A 14,752-nucleotide genomic window follows, 5' to 3' on the forward strand; every position below is an offset into this window, starting at 1 on the left:
ACCAGCCACCTCCAACGGGTAGGCATCACGGTGAACCAGTAAGAGCAGTTTACCTGCTGGTATTCCCTAATAGAGAGTGGTCACCCTTTCAGCATAGATGCACTGGCCCACAGATGGCCCAAGACTCTACTCTATGACTTTCCACCATTGCCACTGCTTACACTATACTTAGAAAAGATAAGGGAAGACCGGGCTCAGGTGCTCTTAGCAGCCTGAAGTGGCCCAGGGGGACCTGGTTCTCGGAACTGTCACAGCTCCTATATGGTCAGCGACCTGCTGAGTCACTGTGTGACATACAGACTCAACAGTTCTACAGCTCTGGGTCTGGCCTGTCCCTGAGCAGAGACATTTCAGTCACCTTGGGTTATTGTGTCATTGTCACCCTTAAGAATGGTAGGGCAGCATCTACCCGCTCCCAGTACGGCTACAAATGGGGTGTCTTCCAGACGTGGTGTCAGTCGTGTGCCCTGGACCCCATGGCAGATATACTGCCATTTTGCAGGACCTGTTTGATGAAAAGAAGTCTTGCCATATTAAATTGATGCACTTACAAGACCGCCATTCAAGCCCTTCATTCAGAAGAGCTGAAATTCCTGTCAGTAGAGACAGCTTTACTGCTTGCTATTACCTCTGCCAAGTGGGTAGTAGAAATGCAGGACGAAAGCCTGTTTGCTTTTTGTGGGGGCTAGAACTAAGGTTACTCTCCACACTAATCCTGCTTTTCTCCCTAAAGCAACTCTGCTTTCCATATCAACTAGTCAGTGGAATTGGAGGCCTTCCATCTACCTCCTTTCCAGTCTGACAGGGAGAGAAAGTTCCATACGCTCTGCCCGGTTAGGGTACTGGCGTATTATGTTGACACCACCCAGAGTTGGTGGCAATCTGAGAAATTGTTTATTTGCTTTGGGTCTAAGTTCCACGGGCAAGCCCTGTCTAAACAGCGGCTGTCAAGGCAGATTGCAGACATGGTCAGGATTGCATACGATCTAGCCGACCTGCCCCACCAGAAAAGGCCACTGGTCAATCCACAAGAGGCCTTACAACCTCCTGGCCATTATTCCAGGGCACATATCATACCAAGTTCATTGAAAAGTTATACAATACATTTAATACATACAATAACAAACATAAGTAAATCATATGCTTTCAATATTCATGGAGCCTATTTTACAACTTTTAATAAATGATAAAGATAATTCCCAGTCAACTGTATTGCAAAGGATTTCCACAAGTATAAGGAGCTCTTATGTACAGGCCAGTCAATATATAACACAATGCACACAGAGAAAACTATACCTAGCACTCCAATGAGAAGTTGTATTCTATTACTTTGATTTTTTTTGCATGGATAACACATCTAACCCAATGCATGTCTAAACATCTAAAAAAAAATCATGCATTCATCTCACAATAATTGCTAGTAGGGTCCTCTTGCGTTGTGCATACCTCATGGAAATTAGAATTTGGAAATGGGTATGGAGGATTTTTTAGAAGCTTGGAATGGTGTGTTTTGAGCAGGGATTAGAGCAGTTATTGATAACATAATTGACTGAGATGATATCGCAACCTAGAGCAATCGTTCCAGGCATTACTTTAAACATACAATATTGGAATAATATTAAAAATCAGTTAATAAAGGCTGAAAAGAGTAATCCTTTGTAAAGGGGGTCAATGGAAAGCTACTTTACTGGAACATTTCTGACCCAATGTTCAGGAATATTTTAATGTGAAATGAAAGTAACATATGATTTCTCTTGCATGCGTGTCACTCGCAGTACAGAATCCAGGTTGAGCTGCTGTAGCCTGCAGCTTTGCAGTTTTCTGATTGAAATGTTTCTGCTGAAGTGCTGCGGCTAGCTTCAAGATGAAATCTATCCTTCTGATATTTTCCCCGGTGCATTCCTTGTACAAAACGAAGGAATTGAAATGCTGCCAGTGTTTGTGTTTTAGTTGACATGTGAAAATCAGGTCTAAACTGTTTGCAAATTATATGGTTGACTATAAATATCAGGGAAGCAGGCAAAGAAATGAGAGAGAAAAAAGTGAAATGAAAGAAATGGGGCTCCCGAGTGGCGCATCCCGTAAAGGCGCTCCGCGCGGAGTGCAGGATGTGCCCTATAGCCTGGAGATCACAGGTTAGAATCCAGGCTATGTCACTATTGGTTGAGCACTGCCCGGGTAGGGAGGGCTTAGGTCGGCAGGGGAATCCACGGCTCACCGCGCATCAGCAACCCCTGTGGCCGATAGGGCGCCTGTGGTTCTGCTGTGGAGCCGCCAGATCTGTGTTGTCCTCCGGCACTATAGGTGTGGTGGCATTGCTGTGGATCTGCAGTGCGAAAAATTACGGCTTGGCAGAAGCACGTTTCGGAGGACGCATGTTCCAGCCTCCGTTTCCCGAGTCGGCGGGGGGGTTGCGAGCGGAGAGCCGAGGATACAGATAATAATTGGGCATGCTAAATTGGGGAGAAAAACTGGGGTAAAAAAAAAAAAAATTGGCAACGACTAAATTTAAAAAAAAAAAAAAAGAAATATGGAGTTCGCACTGGATTAATGTGATTTTTTATAATGTGATACTTTGTAATGTGATACTTTGTACTGTGATTTTGTAACAATTGTAATCAATCAATCTTTATTTTATATAGCGCCTTTCATAATGGACCACCATCACAAAGCGCTTCACAAGATGCAGTAACAGCAAGAAAATCCATAATACTTTAAATACAGAGAAATGCATAATACATGATATACAGTAAAAAAAAAAAAAAAAGCATAATACATTACATACAGTGGAAAGTGCATAATACATGACACTAGCATAATACATGAAATAGTAGCAGCAACACAGCAGCTAATAGCAGATATCCGGCTTAAAGAGCATGAAAAGCAAGAGAGAACATGTGGGTCTTGAGAGTTGATTTAAAGCAAGCGACGGTGGGAGCATCACGCACCAAAGCTGGGAGAGAGTTCCAAAGAGTCGGAGCCATGAAGCTAAAAGAACGTTCTCCAAGTGTTCTGCACTTTTGCTTGGGGATAACAAGCAGGCCAGAGTTGGAGGACCTCAGCTTGCAGGCAGGGACATAGCGGGTGAGCAGGTTGAGAATATACTCAGGACCTGTGTGATGAAGGGCATTGTAGGTGAGGAGGAGAGTTTTGAAAATAATTCTGAACTTTACAGGTAGCCAGTGCAGTTGGGCAAGATGGGGGGTGATATGATCACGTTTTTTACATTTGGTAAGAATCCTGGCAGCGACATTCTGAACTAGCTGTAGTCGGTTTATGGTGCGTGCCGAGGGACCACCATATAGAGAGATGGTAGAAGGAAGATTTGACCACGGGGGAGATGTGGGCATCAAAGGAGAGGTTGCTGTCAAGAAGTACACCAAGGCTTCGTACTGTGGGGGACGACAGCAGCAGACCGTTTCCGAGGTTCTGGGCAACTATATTTAGATAATTAAGTTGAGTTTTAGATCCTACTAGAAGTTCAGATTTGCTAGCGTTCAGCTGAAGAAAATTGGCAGACATCCAGGCCTCCATGTCTTGAATGCAAGCCGAGAGCCAGACCATGGCAGAGGGGCTACCAGGGTCAAGGTTTACGTAGAGCTGGGTGTCGTCAGCATAGGAGTGAAACATGAGGCTGTGTTGGCGGATGAGGTGACCCAAGGGAAGCATGTAGATATCGAAGAGAAGGGGTCCAAGAACAGATCCTTGGGGACACCACAAGCGACTGGGCTTGCAACACCACTGCGTCCAGCATAGAAAACAGACTGCATGCGTCCGGATAGGTAAGAACACATCCAGGAGAGACAGGTTCCAGAGATTCCAGCATACTTCTGAAGGCGGTCAAGAAGAATGCCATGATCTATGGTGTCAAAAGCGACTGTTAGGTCAAGGAGGACAGCACAGAGGGAGCACCAGCATCAGCATTGAGCAGGAGATCATTCACAATCTGGAGCAGAGCAGTTTCAGTACTGTTATGTGGCCAGAAACCAGACTGTAGAGATTCAACAGATTGTTGTCCGTGAGATGTTTCATCAGCTGACTGGCTCCAGCCCTTTCTAGAGTTTTTGAGAGAAAAGGGAGATTGGAGATGGGACGGAAATTATATAAGTCAGCTGGGTCAAGGAAGGGTTTTTTGAGTACCACCGTAACTCAGGCAAGCTTTAAGCAGAAAATGATTTTATGCTATTTACAAAAATGTGTGTGGTGTATGATAAAAAATATAAATTGATATATATATTTTATTATTATTATTATTATTATTTTTAATAAAGAAAAAAAAATCTTGTAATTCCTATTCTCATTATTTTCATATTTGGAATCAGTGCATTAACTCACATTTTTGTATATAAACATGTACAACATTTTTGTGAAAGTTTTTAACATATTCCTTATTTACTCTATCTCTTTATATACACACACATTCATCTATCTTTTTATGGCATACAAATCATGTTGTATGATATCATTAATTTTGATCATGCATGTTCCTGTTTGGCTTATATTTAAAACACATTAAGAACATATGTACATAAATATATGGATATGTGATGCATATATGTAACATATAAAACGGTATACATTGCATATATTTATAATATATTGAAAATATGTGCTCTTCCCATATGGGACAGTTAGCTCCTTCTCAGCAGTCATAAATCAATGAAAATAAAAATACAAAGAAAAGCAGAAAAATCTGTTCTTTTTCTGTCTAATTACTGACCACGTAAAGAGACCGCAAGAGACCACAAGAGTGAGGTATGTGCAACAAAATCTAAAGAATAGTTCCAAGAACATCAACAAAAATAATCAGAAAAATCAAATAAACACTTTGGACTATGAAAACACTATTACTGTTGGCATGGGGAAAGTAGTCTAAATATGAACAAAAAATGATGAAACCAGCTGAACAAGTTTCAATACCAAATGAAAATGTCCATTCTGAATGTTTATATATATCCATATATATATATATATATATATATATATATATATATATATATATATATATATATATATATATATATATATATATATATTGTAACCTCTCATTTTAATATTGACTTAGCACAACCAATTGAACCCACTCAGATTTATGTTGCTGCCCTTTCCTTTCTTACAGGTAGTGCTCTCACACTCTCCAACGTGTCAATGACATGTACTTTTTTCAACAGGTTGTTATCTGTGTACCTTATGAAGGCAGTTATTGTTTGAATGAACTGGCTACACATGTGTAATAAAATAAAATGCAGCAGACACAGCCTGTTGAATACAACCAGCGTTTATTATGTGTTGCTAGCAGATGAATTAAATTAATAATAGTTAATTAATAAGGATTATTTCTTGGTCACCCCATCCTGTGCCCTCAACCCTGAAAATAAGACCAGCTAACTGTTCAAAGCTGGAAGTCAACACTGGAATCTTTCCAAGTGGTCCCTGTGAGGGCCTTCATCTGCTGTGTTCCCTGCACTTGCAGTTCAGAAATGCTTTTAGTTTGCTCCCGCAGTATCAGGCTCTACTTATTAGCTGGTGTACACATGTCCCAGCAATGGGATAACTCTTTAAACAGAGGAAAGAACTTTGGACTGTGGCATGAAGTTAAAAAGTAACTGGACCAGAAGTCAAATCGATAACTGGCAAACCTTTTCTGGAGCCCAAAATTGAGTAAAAATGTTATTTTTCCACCGAAATAATTTGAGATAAAGCACATATGTTACTTATTTATTTGAAGCTTTATTAAATACCTTAACATTCATCCAAGTGTTCTTGAAAGGTTTGTTGGGTCTCCACTCCATTAATAATATTCTCTTCAGTTTAATTTTATATCACCACAAGTGAAATGTCACTTTTACGTTTTGTTCTGCTCAATAGTTACTTTCTATTCAAGTGCACACATATACCATTTTGACAGTCCTTCATTAATTCACTGTTTTCAAAATGTCATAATTTGTTTGATATGTAATTCAAATAGCAATGTAAAGAGTGAGCACTGTATCACTTTACATGATGTTTTATTATGTGGTTAAATAGCCATTCAATTCTCAAAACACAGTGTGTAATTACAAAACACTTATGGATATGTGATGTGAGTTTTGACAACAATGATAGACAAAATAAATTTAAAAAAAAACACATACAGGGTAACATTTCATTTATGGTGAGCAGCCATTACGGGTTTGAAATATATGGATATCCACATGGGTCAAATGATGTTATTTTTTGCCAAAATGTTTTTGCAGTCTGAATTGTTTAATTCCTTTAGAAAAGTGCAAAATCTGCATTATTTTATACATGTTTTACCAATGTTATATATTACAAGATTCATAAAACCAGTTATAACAGATCCCTAAACTAAAGTGTTAACATTTATTCAAAAAAATCTGGCACAAAATAATTATAAGGAGTTAATACTGTATGTCATTATTATTTTTATTTTCAGAATGTGTTTTTCTAAAGACGTGTTGCTTCTACCGGTTGCTTAATGGATCCAGAGGAATCTAGTCCATTATTAACACGTTATAAAATGGGGATGAGGACCGTGTACTTTGCATAGAATTGTAATTATAATTAGTAATTGTAAATATGCCTTTTTCTGTAAACTACCATTAACCAGATTTCAGAAATCCTATTTAGATCAAGACCATGTGCTTAGTTATTTAGGTTTTTTTTTTAGTACCACTTATCCTTACAAACACCTAATAGCAATGCATACATGGATTGTCAAGCAAGCTAAAATGATTACAGTTGCAGAGACCAAGTGTAGTAATATCCAAATACATTTCATATTTATGCTATGTCTTTAATGCACCATAATACTGTACATGCAAAAGGAACCACATTTTGCATGAATATCCCTACATGCAGATCCTTAATATAAACACAAACCCTCCACAGATATTTTTAATTGACAATAATCCGGGTAATAAAATTTTACAATCAATTCCCTCTAATATATAATTTAGTTCAAATGGGTTACATTCATGTTATTTATCCTTTACGACTGATTTCACAGCCCCTGAAATATTATTACTTATAATGATCTGTGGAATCAGTTGTTAGATATAGTTTTAGATGAATTAATGGTGTTATTTCCTTAGCTGCATTGGCCTGGTCACCCAGTTAAAAAATAACTATTTCTCAATGTTTTTTTTTTTGCCTGGTTGATTAAATTGATTGATTGAGTATACCTTGAAAGTGGTCAGGTTTTAATCAACCATCGTTATGGGTTTTCTCTGTCACCAAGCGGATTAAAATAAAGAACCCAAGTACATTGTTTGTTTTTGAAAATAGAATTGTATTCTGTTGAGCAAGCAACTTTGTTCAGCACCCCCTTTTGAGACAAATTAAAAATCAACTGGTAGTAACTAGTGTATACTGTATGAAAGCAGTGTAGTGCCTTTAATAATGCATCTTAATGAACATGAAAAAACACTTGTTTTTCCTTTGCAACTGTTTTAAGAATATGGTTAGTAGCACTTCAGTATGCTAACTTTATCTAAACAGGAATATGTTTTTTTTTTCTTTTTTTCTCCAATCTGATGGTATATGTTTATACAGTTTGTTTGTGGAGATAAAAGACTGGTTTGTACAAAGGACAGGAGTGTGATGGCCTGATGGTCACTGAATCTGGTGGTTAGCCATTGTGGAATCACTCTGACCTTCACGAGGGACTGAAAATAAACAGAGAAAGATAACTTTCTTCGGTTTTGTAGAACAGAGATTCAGCACATTTGTAATGGACCCTGTGCAACTCAAAGAATCAGTGAAAGTCTCAATGACAAATGAGAGGTAATGTCACGTTTGGGGCAATTGTAATTAGGTTTGCATTCGGTCACTAAATGACTCTAGATGTCTTCTACTCCTTCTACTTTGTATCCATTCCTCAATTGTGTTCTTTCATAAGTATATACAGTATTAATATATGTGTAAACTTTACAAAAATCAATTATTATCTACCATGCCATGTACATTTGTCACATAAATATTAAATACCATAATAATGATAATTATTATGCTTATGAACAAAAACTATTTCAGTACTTTTCTTCTGTGAGGTTTAAAAACTGAATATAATAAACTGTGTGAAACCTAACAGACCCATAAGGAAAAACTCTAGATGAATGTTAAAATGTTTTAATTAATTTCTCAATATATATTTAAGTGTAGAAGCTACTCTTCAGTTTAGTTGCCAACCATAGACAAGAGCCAGTGCCGTCTAGTGGAAACTCGTTCCACAGTTGGTGTTCATTGCATGCGTTGGTGCTAACTAACATAAAGACACTTTGGCTCATCTATGTAACTGTTTCTTTGGCAGACTTAGCAGCAGTGTTTGCTTAATGTGTAAATTAACTGCAAAGTAAACTACTCAGAATGATTGCAAACATCATAACAAGGTAATATGAAGCTACTTATGTATTCATATTCAACATAATACAACCATGCAGGAGTCTGATGATGTATTGGATAAACAATGATGTGTATTAACAATTCATCAAGATCGTGAGTTGTTTATGCCACCTAATTCATCCCTAATGTAATTGAAATATGTGTACTGTAGATTACGCATTTGTAAATGTCACATTTTTAATCTGGTGGTGTGGAGGTGGAGTTAGCTATTTTGGATTTGTTGCCTTTGGTTTGACAAATCCATGTATTCTGAGTTTCCGAATTAAACAATTACTGTATACATAAAAGAAAGACAACCTTTTAAACTAAGTGAGTGCATGTTTTTGCATGTTTCTTTTTGTGAACGTGTCAGTTATTCTTCAACATTGTTTAAGGATGTACGCTAAAGGTTTACATGATTACAGAACCATTTATTTCATGACATTTTGTACAAAAGCCCTTCTTCAGCTGTGAAGAAAGAGAAGTAAACAGAGCAGTAAACATCTACAGAATTCTTGGGAAAAAAAACTTTACTGCACCATTTACCTTTCTTACTACACAGCTGAGAGTTATTGTTTAATCATTTAAACCTTTTGTGTTCATTAAAAAAAATCATTTATATATGTATTTTTAGATGTATATATATATATTAAATACTATTGTTCAATATTCTGCTCATAGAAATATTTGTTAAATTTGCATGCTCCTGTTTTTCAAAGGTGATGCAAGCTAAGTTGCCCCAGTGCCATCTTTCAATGACCCCACCCTCATCCAAATTAATCAATAGTTTTCTAGGACTTATCAGAACATTGAATAAACTATTTGCTTAAAACTGTGGGGTTGCATAAAGGCAGAGCAACAGGAGGAGCTGGTCCAGAGGCTGTCTGTACTCCGAGTCCCGCTTTTGTATGAATTGAACTTCTCACAGTGGTCCACTGTAAAGTCACTAATAGATATGCTGCAAATAATTTATTTAGAACAACTTTTTTGAAACATTATTCAGGTTACAGTTGTTTCTTCTGTTGAGATGGTAAGTTATTTTCGATCACTGTTTTTTACAGTATGTGCAACAGTTTGTTCGGATTCAGATGACAATTGTTCCAGACATTTATTGAATGTCGTTCAACAGCTTTGCTGTGTAATTAACTTCTATTTGTCAATCATTGCAAGTTTTCAATAGTTTTGTAATATGTTTAGAAAAAATATTAATTTAATATACCACTGTTTATATTGTCAAAATATGTATAGTATGGGGATATCTATTACTTATATTAGACTACCAGTATTTGATGTTACAAAACTGGATTAATTTAGAATACTGAATTAAATTTGTGCCATAATTACTTTCCAAATACCTCAAAGGTATGGATTATATTAGCACTTCTGTTATGATAGTTTATTTCCAGGAAGTTTATTTCACTCCAGTGGTTTTATGGGAAAGTCCCTAACTAGAATAACTCAAAGCTTGTGTCACTGAGTGTCTGCGCCAGGTTACAAAAGAATGAGGATTGTTAAACATAATTGTTTTCCTCTGAAAATATACTGTATATTATAGTGTACACTGGTGTTTTCAAACACACTCAACAAAACTGTTTTTGCCTGTAGCTGTACATATATATATATATATATATATATATATATATATATATGGTAATTTTCTGTTTCATTTTATTTGTTTACATTTTTTTATAATTTACCTAACAAACAGTAACATTAAGACATAAGAGAATTAGAACCTACTTAAGTTTACAAATGATCTTTTTTTAAGCAATTGTTAAGACAGTAAATTAATTAAGACCTTAAGAATTTCATGTTATAAGACCAAACTAACTATATCTGCCAGCTGTTTCTCCAATTCTCTTTTGAAATCACCAACAGGTTATAAGCAACTCTTATGAACAGAGCTGAGTGACACACTGAAAATTCACGACCATCTTCTCGGCAAAAGAAGCCTGACTCTTATGGCATAGCAGACTGTACATTGATCTCTGAACCAGGAGAGCGGGGTTCAAGCCACAGTCACTATCTCATTATAATACTTTGGTCACTGATGTACCTTTACAGTGGATCCAGGCAGCAAATGCAAACCACTCAACTAATTCAGTTTGTAAGAAGCTAAGTCAAGCACTTCATGAAATGTTTTGGATTAACACTGTAACCAGTTCCCTCCACCCAAATACTTCTAAATTTGTGGTTTGCTTTCTTAATTTTCAACTGATGTGCATTTGTTTTAAAATACCCCACCTGCTTTAACAATCACAGAAAATGCTGTCTCCATGGTTAAAAATAATATATTTTTTGTCAACCAAAGTGTGCTTCAGTGATTTAACATAAAAAGCTGGTTTCCCCATGTTTGCCTCTTTCCTTGTAGGCCTGTACAAACATGATTGCCCAGTAATAACACCACCTGCTAGGAGAAGCAGAACTAGAACAGCTGGGAGTTCACCCACACTTGCTGTCTGTCAGTGTGCTTGTGGGTTAAACAACATGGGATAACTTCAGTTCTGTGTTTCTTCAATTCAGTCAAACCTATTCTCATGTTACAGTTCGTAATTTACCTAAATCCAACAGTGTGTAATGAATACGGTATCTTTTTGTTTTTTTGGACTAAATATCAATATAATTCTAAAATGGTCTGGATATGAGAAGCTGGAAGTTACGCACAGACTGTACTCTTGTTGTGAACTACTAGTGTACACTGATACCTGCCCCAGCTCTACCAAACTATTAATAGGACCCCTGAGTGAAAGTCCACAGATGTTGGTTTGGACACTTGCCATGTCACCCTATGAAAATGTACTTGCATTGGAAACGCCAGGATTGACTCCAACAACTGAAAAATTTGTCAAATTTAAAGAAACATTGCATTGAAACCTTTGCTTTGTCGTATTTAAAAAATATTATTATTATTATTATTATTATTATTATTATTATTATTATTATTATTATTATTATTATTATTATAAGTAGTAGTCGTAATAATAGTAGTTGTAGTAATCATATTCATTTTATATATAGTTTTTTTTGTTATAATGTTATATATTATATTATATATTGTACATAACAGTCTACTGTATTTGTTTCCCCACTTTTCACAGACCCCCCCAGCTTCATCTGCCAGAGCTGTGGAGTGTGACAATGGTGTTTGTGTCAAGTGCTATCAAACGCCATTATCACACTAAATAGCTATGACCAGAAACTAACGCCTGACCATGAATTCAGATGGATTCACCTCTGCTGCAACAACACTTCTTTGTGAGTTAATGTAGGTTTTTTTTCTCTCCATTTGTAACTTTGACTCTACAAACTCCTGTGACAGCTTGCGACCATTTGGGAACTTTTTGAACAAAGAGACACACAAGAATTGGCTTCCGTTTAATGACAAACTAAGTACAGCTTCCTGATATGACATGTCAAGGTGTTTACTGTCAGTGTTCTAGAATGCTCATGCATTTTCTCTTTATTGCATAACTTTGGGTCATGTATTACATGCAAACTCCAGGCAAACATATTGGTCATTTCGTGATACAACCTGTTCTGTATAAAATGTTTTCACACAGTAAACCCCAGGGTTGTTAATGGGTGGTTATTTTCCCCTGTTTTTACATATAAAATATACAAATAAAAATAAAGATTACAAAATGTGCTTTTGCTATATAATATAATACTGGCTAAAATGGTCAAAGAAACTGGCATTAGAGTATATTTGACAGCAGAAGTCTGCCACAGCTACTTTGTCTACATATAGGTAAAACCACTACTCTGAGGAGGAAATTTCAGTAAACAAGAAAGGAGGCTCTAACACAAGGGTGTCAAACTCCAGTCCTCAAGGGCTGCAGGGTCTTCTGGTTTGCATTCCAACTTAACCTCTCAATTAACTTAATTTACAACTTAACCTCTCAATTAACTTAATTTACAACTTAACCTCTCAATTAACTTAATTTATATTTGTTCAATTGGAAATGCTTAATATGTTTTCAAGGTCTTTTACAGTTGATGACTTAAAAAATGCACTTGATTCAAGGTACACAACCTATGAAAGATGTTGAGACCTGGAAAGAACTGGTAAATTTGTCCCAATTAATGAAATAATTAGGCCCATGAAGTAATTTAGAGCTTGGGTGGAACGAAAGCCAGAAGACACTGCGGCCCTCCAAGGACTGAGTTTGACACCCCTGCGTCTAACATATTTAATTTGTTTTAATTTTCAAGTTATTTTACTGTTTGTATTCTGTTTCTTTATTGGTGTATGTGGCAAAGTGGCTTACAGTGTACAGGGGCAGGAGTGATGCGTTGCGTAATCAGGAGACAGACAATTGTAATCCACTCAGAACTGTTTTTTCAATTATAATCCAGGTCTGGTGACCAAACAATAATTCCAGGCAATACACAACAATGTGTAATGCACTGGAATAAATAAACAGGTTGCAGTCCCAAATAATAAACACAGTCAATAGTACAAGCACAATACACAAACACGGTCACCATTCCTGGGTGAGTGCTGTAGTGCTCGTGGTGCAAAATACAATTAATCGTGGTAACAAGTGAAGTGCTGTCCGGGTTTGTGCTGGCCTCTGACGACATCTCCGGACGTGTTTAGCCGTCTACTAAATAACCAGTAACAGTTAGAGACAAGACAAAACAAAACAAACAAAACGATATTATGTTTTTGTCTTTGTATTCTTACAGTACAGTGTTCATTAATTAACTTTAACATACAGTACATACAAAAAAAATGGCAGGACAATAAATGACTGTCTACAGCTGTCAATATCAATACCATACACTAGAAGTTGCTAAAAATCACGCTTCTTGCCCTGATTGCACTGGATTGGCAGCTGAAATAGCGGTCAACCTGGAAAACAGATAAACAGTAAAAGGGCATGTATGTTTAAACAGCTGATTGCTCACAAATAGAAACCAGCTCTATTCTGCACTAGGTGGGAAACCTCTTGCAAATAGTCATCCATAACTGCATCCTCTAACTACAAAACAGATTCTGATGACAATATATGTGAAGCATACTTTTGAAAGAATATGCACTCCTGTATTTTGAAAAGGGAATTCATGGAGTTTTGTACAGTAGTTATTCCACGAGTAAGGATAACTTGAAGTATTCAGTTTATATAACAAATCTAAGACAAGAAAGTAGTTTTAGTTTAAACCGAGAAAAACTGCTGAATTATGTGAATAACTTTCCTTAGATCAGGGTCCTGGAGTGCCATAGACACTTCTGGTTTTTGTTTTACCAAGCCCTAATTGATTCAATGATTGGCTTAATTGGTCAGAATTACCATGTTTTCCAGGTATTTAGCAATTGATGATTAAGCGATACCTACAAAACCTGCAGGACTGTGGCACTCCAGGACCAGGGTTGCCTAACCCTGCCTTAGATCAAACTCTGCATCTGCATAGCAACGCAGCAACATTTGGAACAGTGGGATTCACCTATTGTTTCTGTCATAGGATTTGAATAAATGCAGAATACTGCAGATTCCAAAAAGAGATCAGCTAAAAAATAAAGAAATACATACTCTACAGCAGGGGTCTCCAATCCTGGTCCTGGAGGGCTGGTGTCCATTCTGGTTTTTGTTCCAACTGTACCCTAAATTACTTAATTGGAATAATTAAGTGCTTATTGGAAGCTTAATTGGTCCAATTAAGCAATTTAGGGTACAGTTGGAACAAAAACCAGGAGGGACACCGGCCCTCCAGAACCAGGATTGGAGACCCCTGCTCTACAGCGTTGATTGTAAAAAAAAAAAGTCATTTAATGTTCTACTGAGGTAGAGGTAGGGTTGCCACCTTTTCCACAGACCAAACCCGGACATATTTCTCAGTCAGCATTGGTCTATCAAAACTGCAGTACACTGTAATACAGTTTAACACAATTAAGCGGGTTGGTGATTCCCAGTCCTTACATAAAATATGCCAGAATCACTGTCGAGCGCTCTTAAGGTGTCGTGGGCTAGTCGACGAAACACCAAGTATGGAAGGTGCCCACTTGAAGTCCCCAGAGAAGTACTCTACTTAGCTCAGTCCAGACGGTTGTCATGCTAAAGTGCTAGGGAGGCCGCACTGTGGTTGATCCCTGGAGCCAGCATTGCAGCCGTTGTGTGTGCTGATGCGCCAGGGAGGCAAAATAGGCTAATCCCTGGAGCCAGCATTATACTTCAGCCATCAACACCAAGTGGAAGGATAGCTACATCATCAGATGGAAGGAAACGCAGATGGATCACATTAGTTTACAGTAAAAGAAGCTGTGTCTTGGTTGGTGCTTATCTTGGTGAGAGCCAAGTCCAATATCAGAATGAAGTTTTAACACCGACTCTCATATAATGGAAATCAATCAAATCATGCCTTTACTGTT

Source organism: Acipenser ruthenus, chromosome 2 (genome assembly GCF_902713425.1).
Source record: "Acipenser ruthenus chromosome 2, fAciRut3.2 maternal haplotype, whole genome shotgun sequence".
In the NCBI taxonomy this organism is placed as follows: domain Eukaryota; kingdom Metazoa; phylum Chordata; class Actinopteri; order Acipenseriformes; family Acipenseridae; genus Acipenser; species Acipenser ruthenus.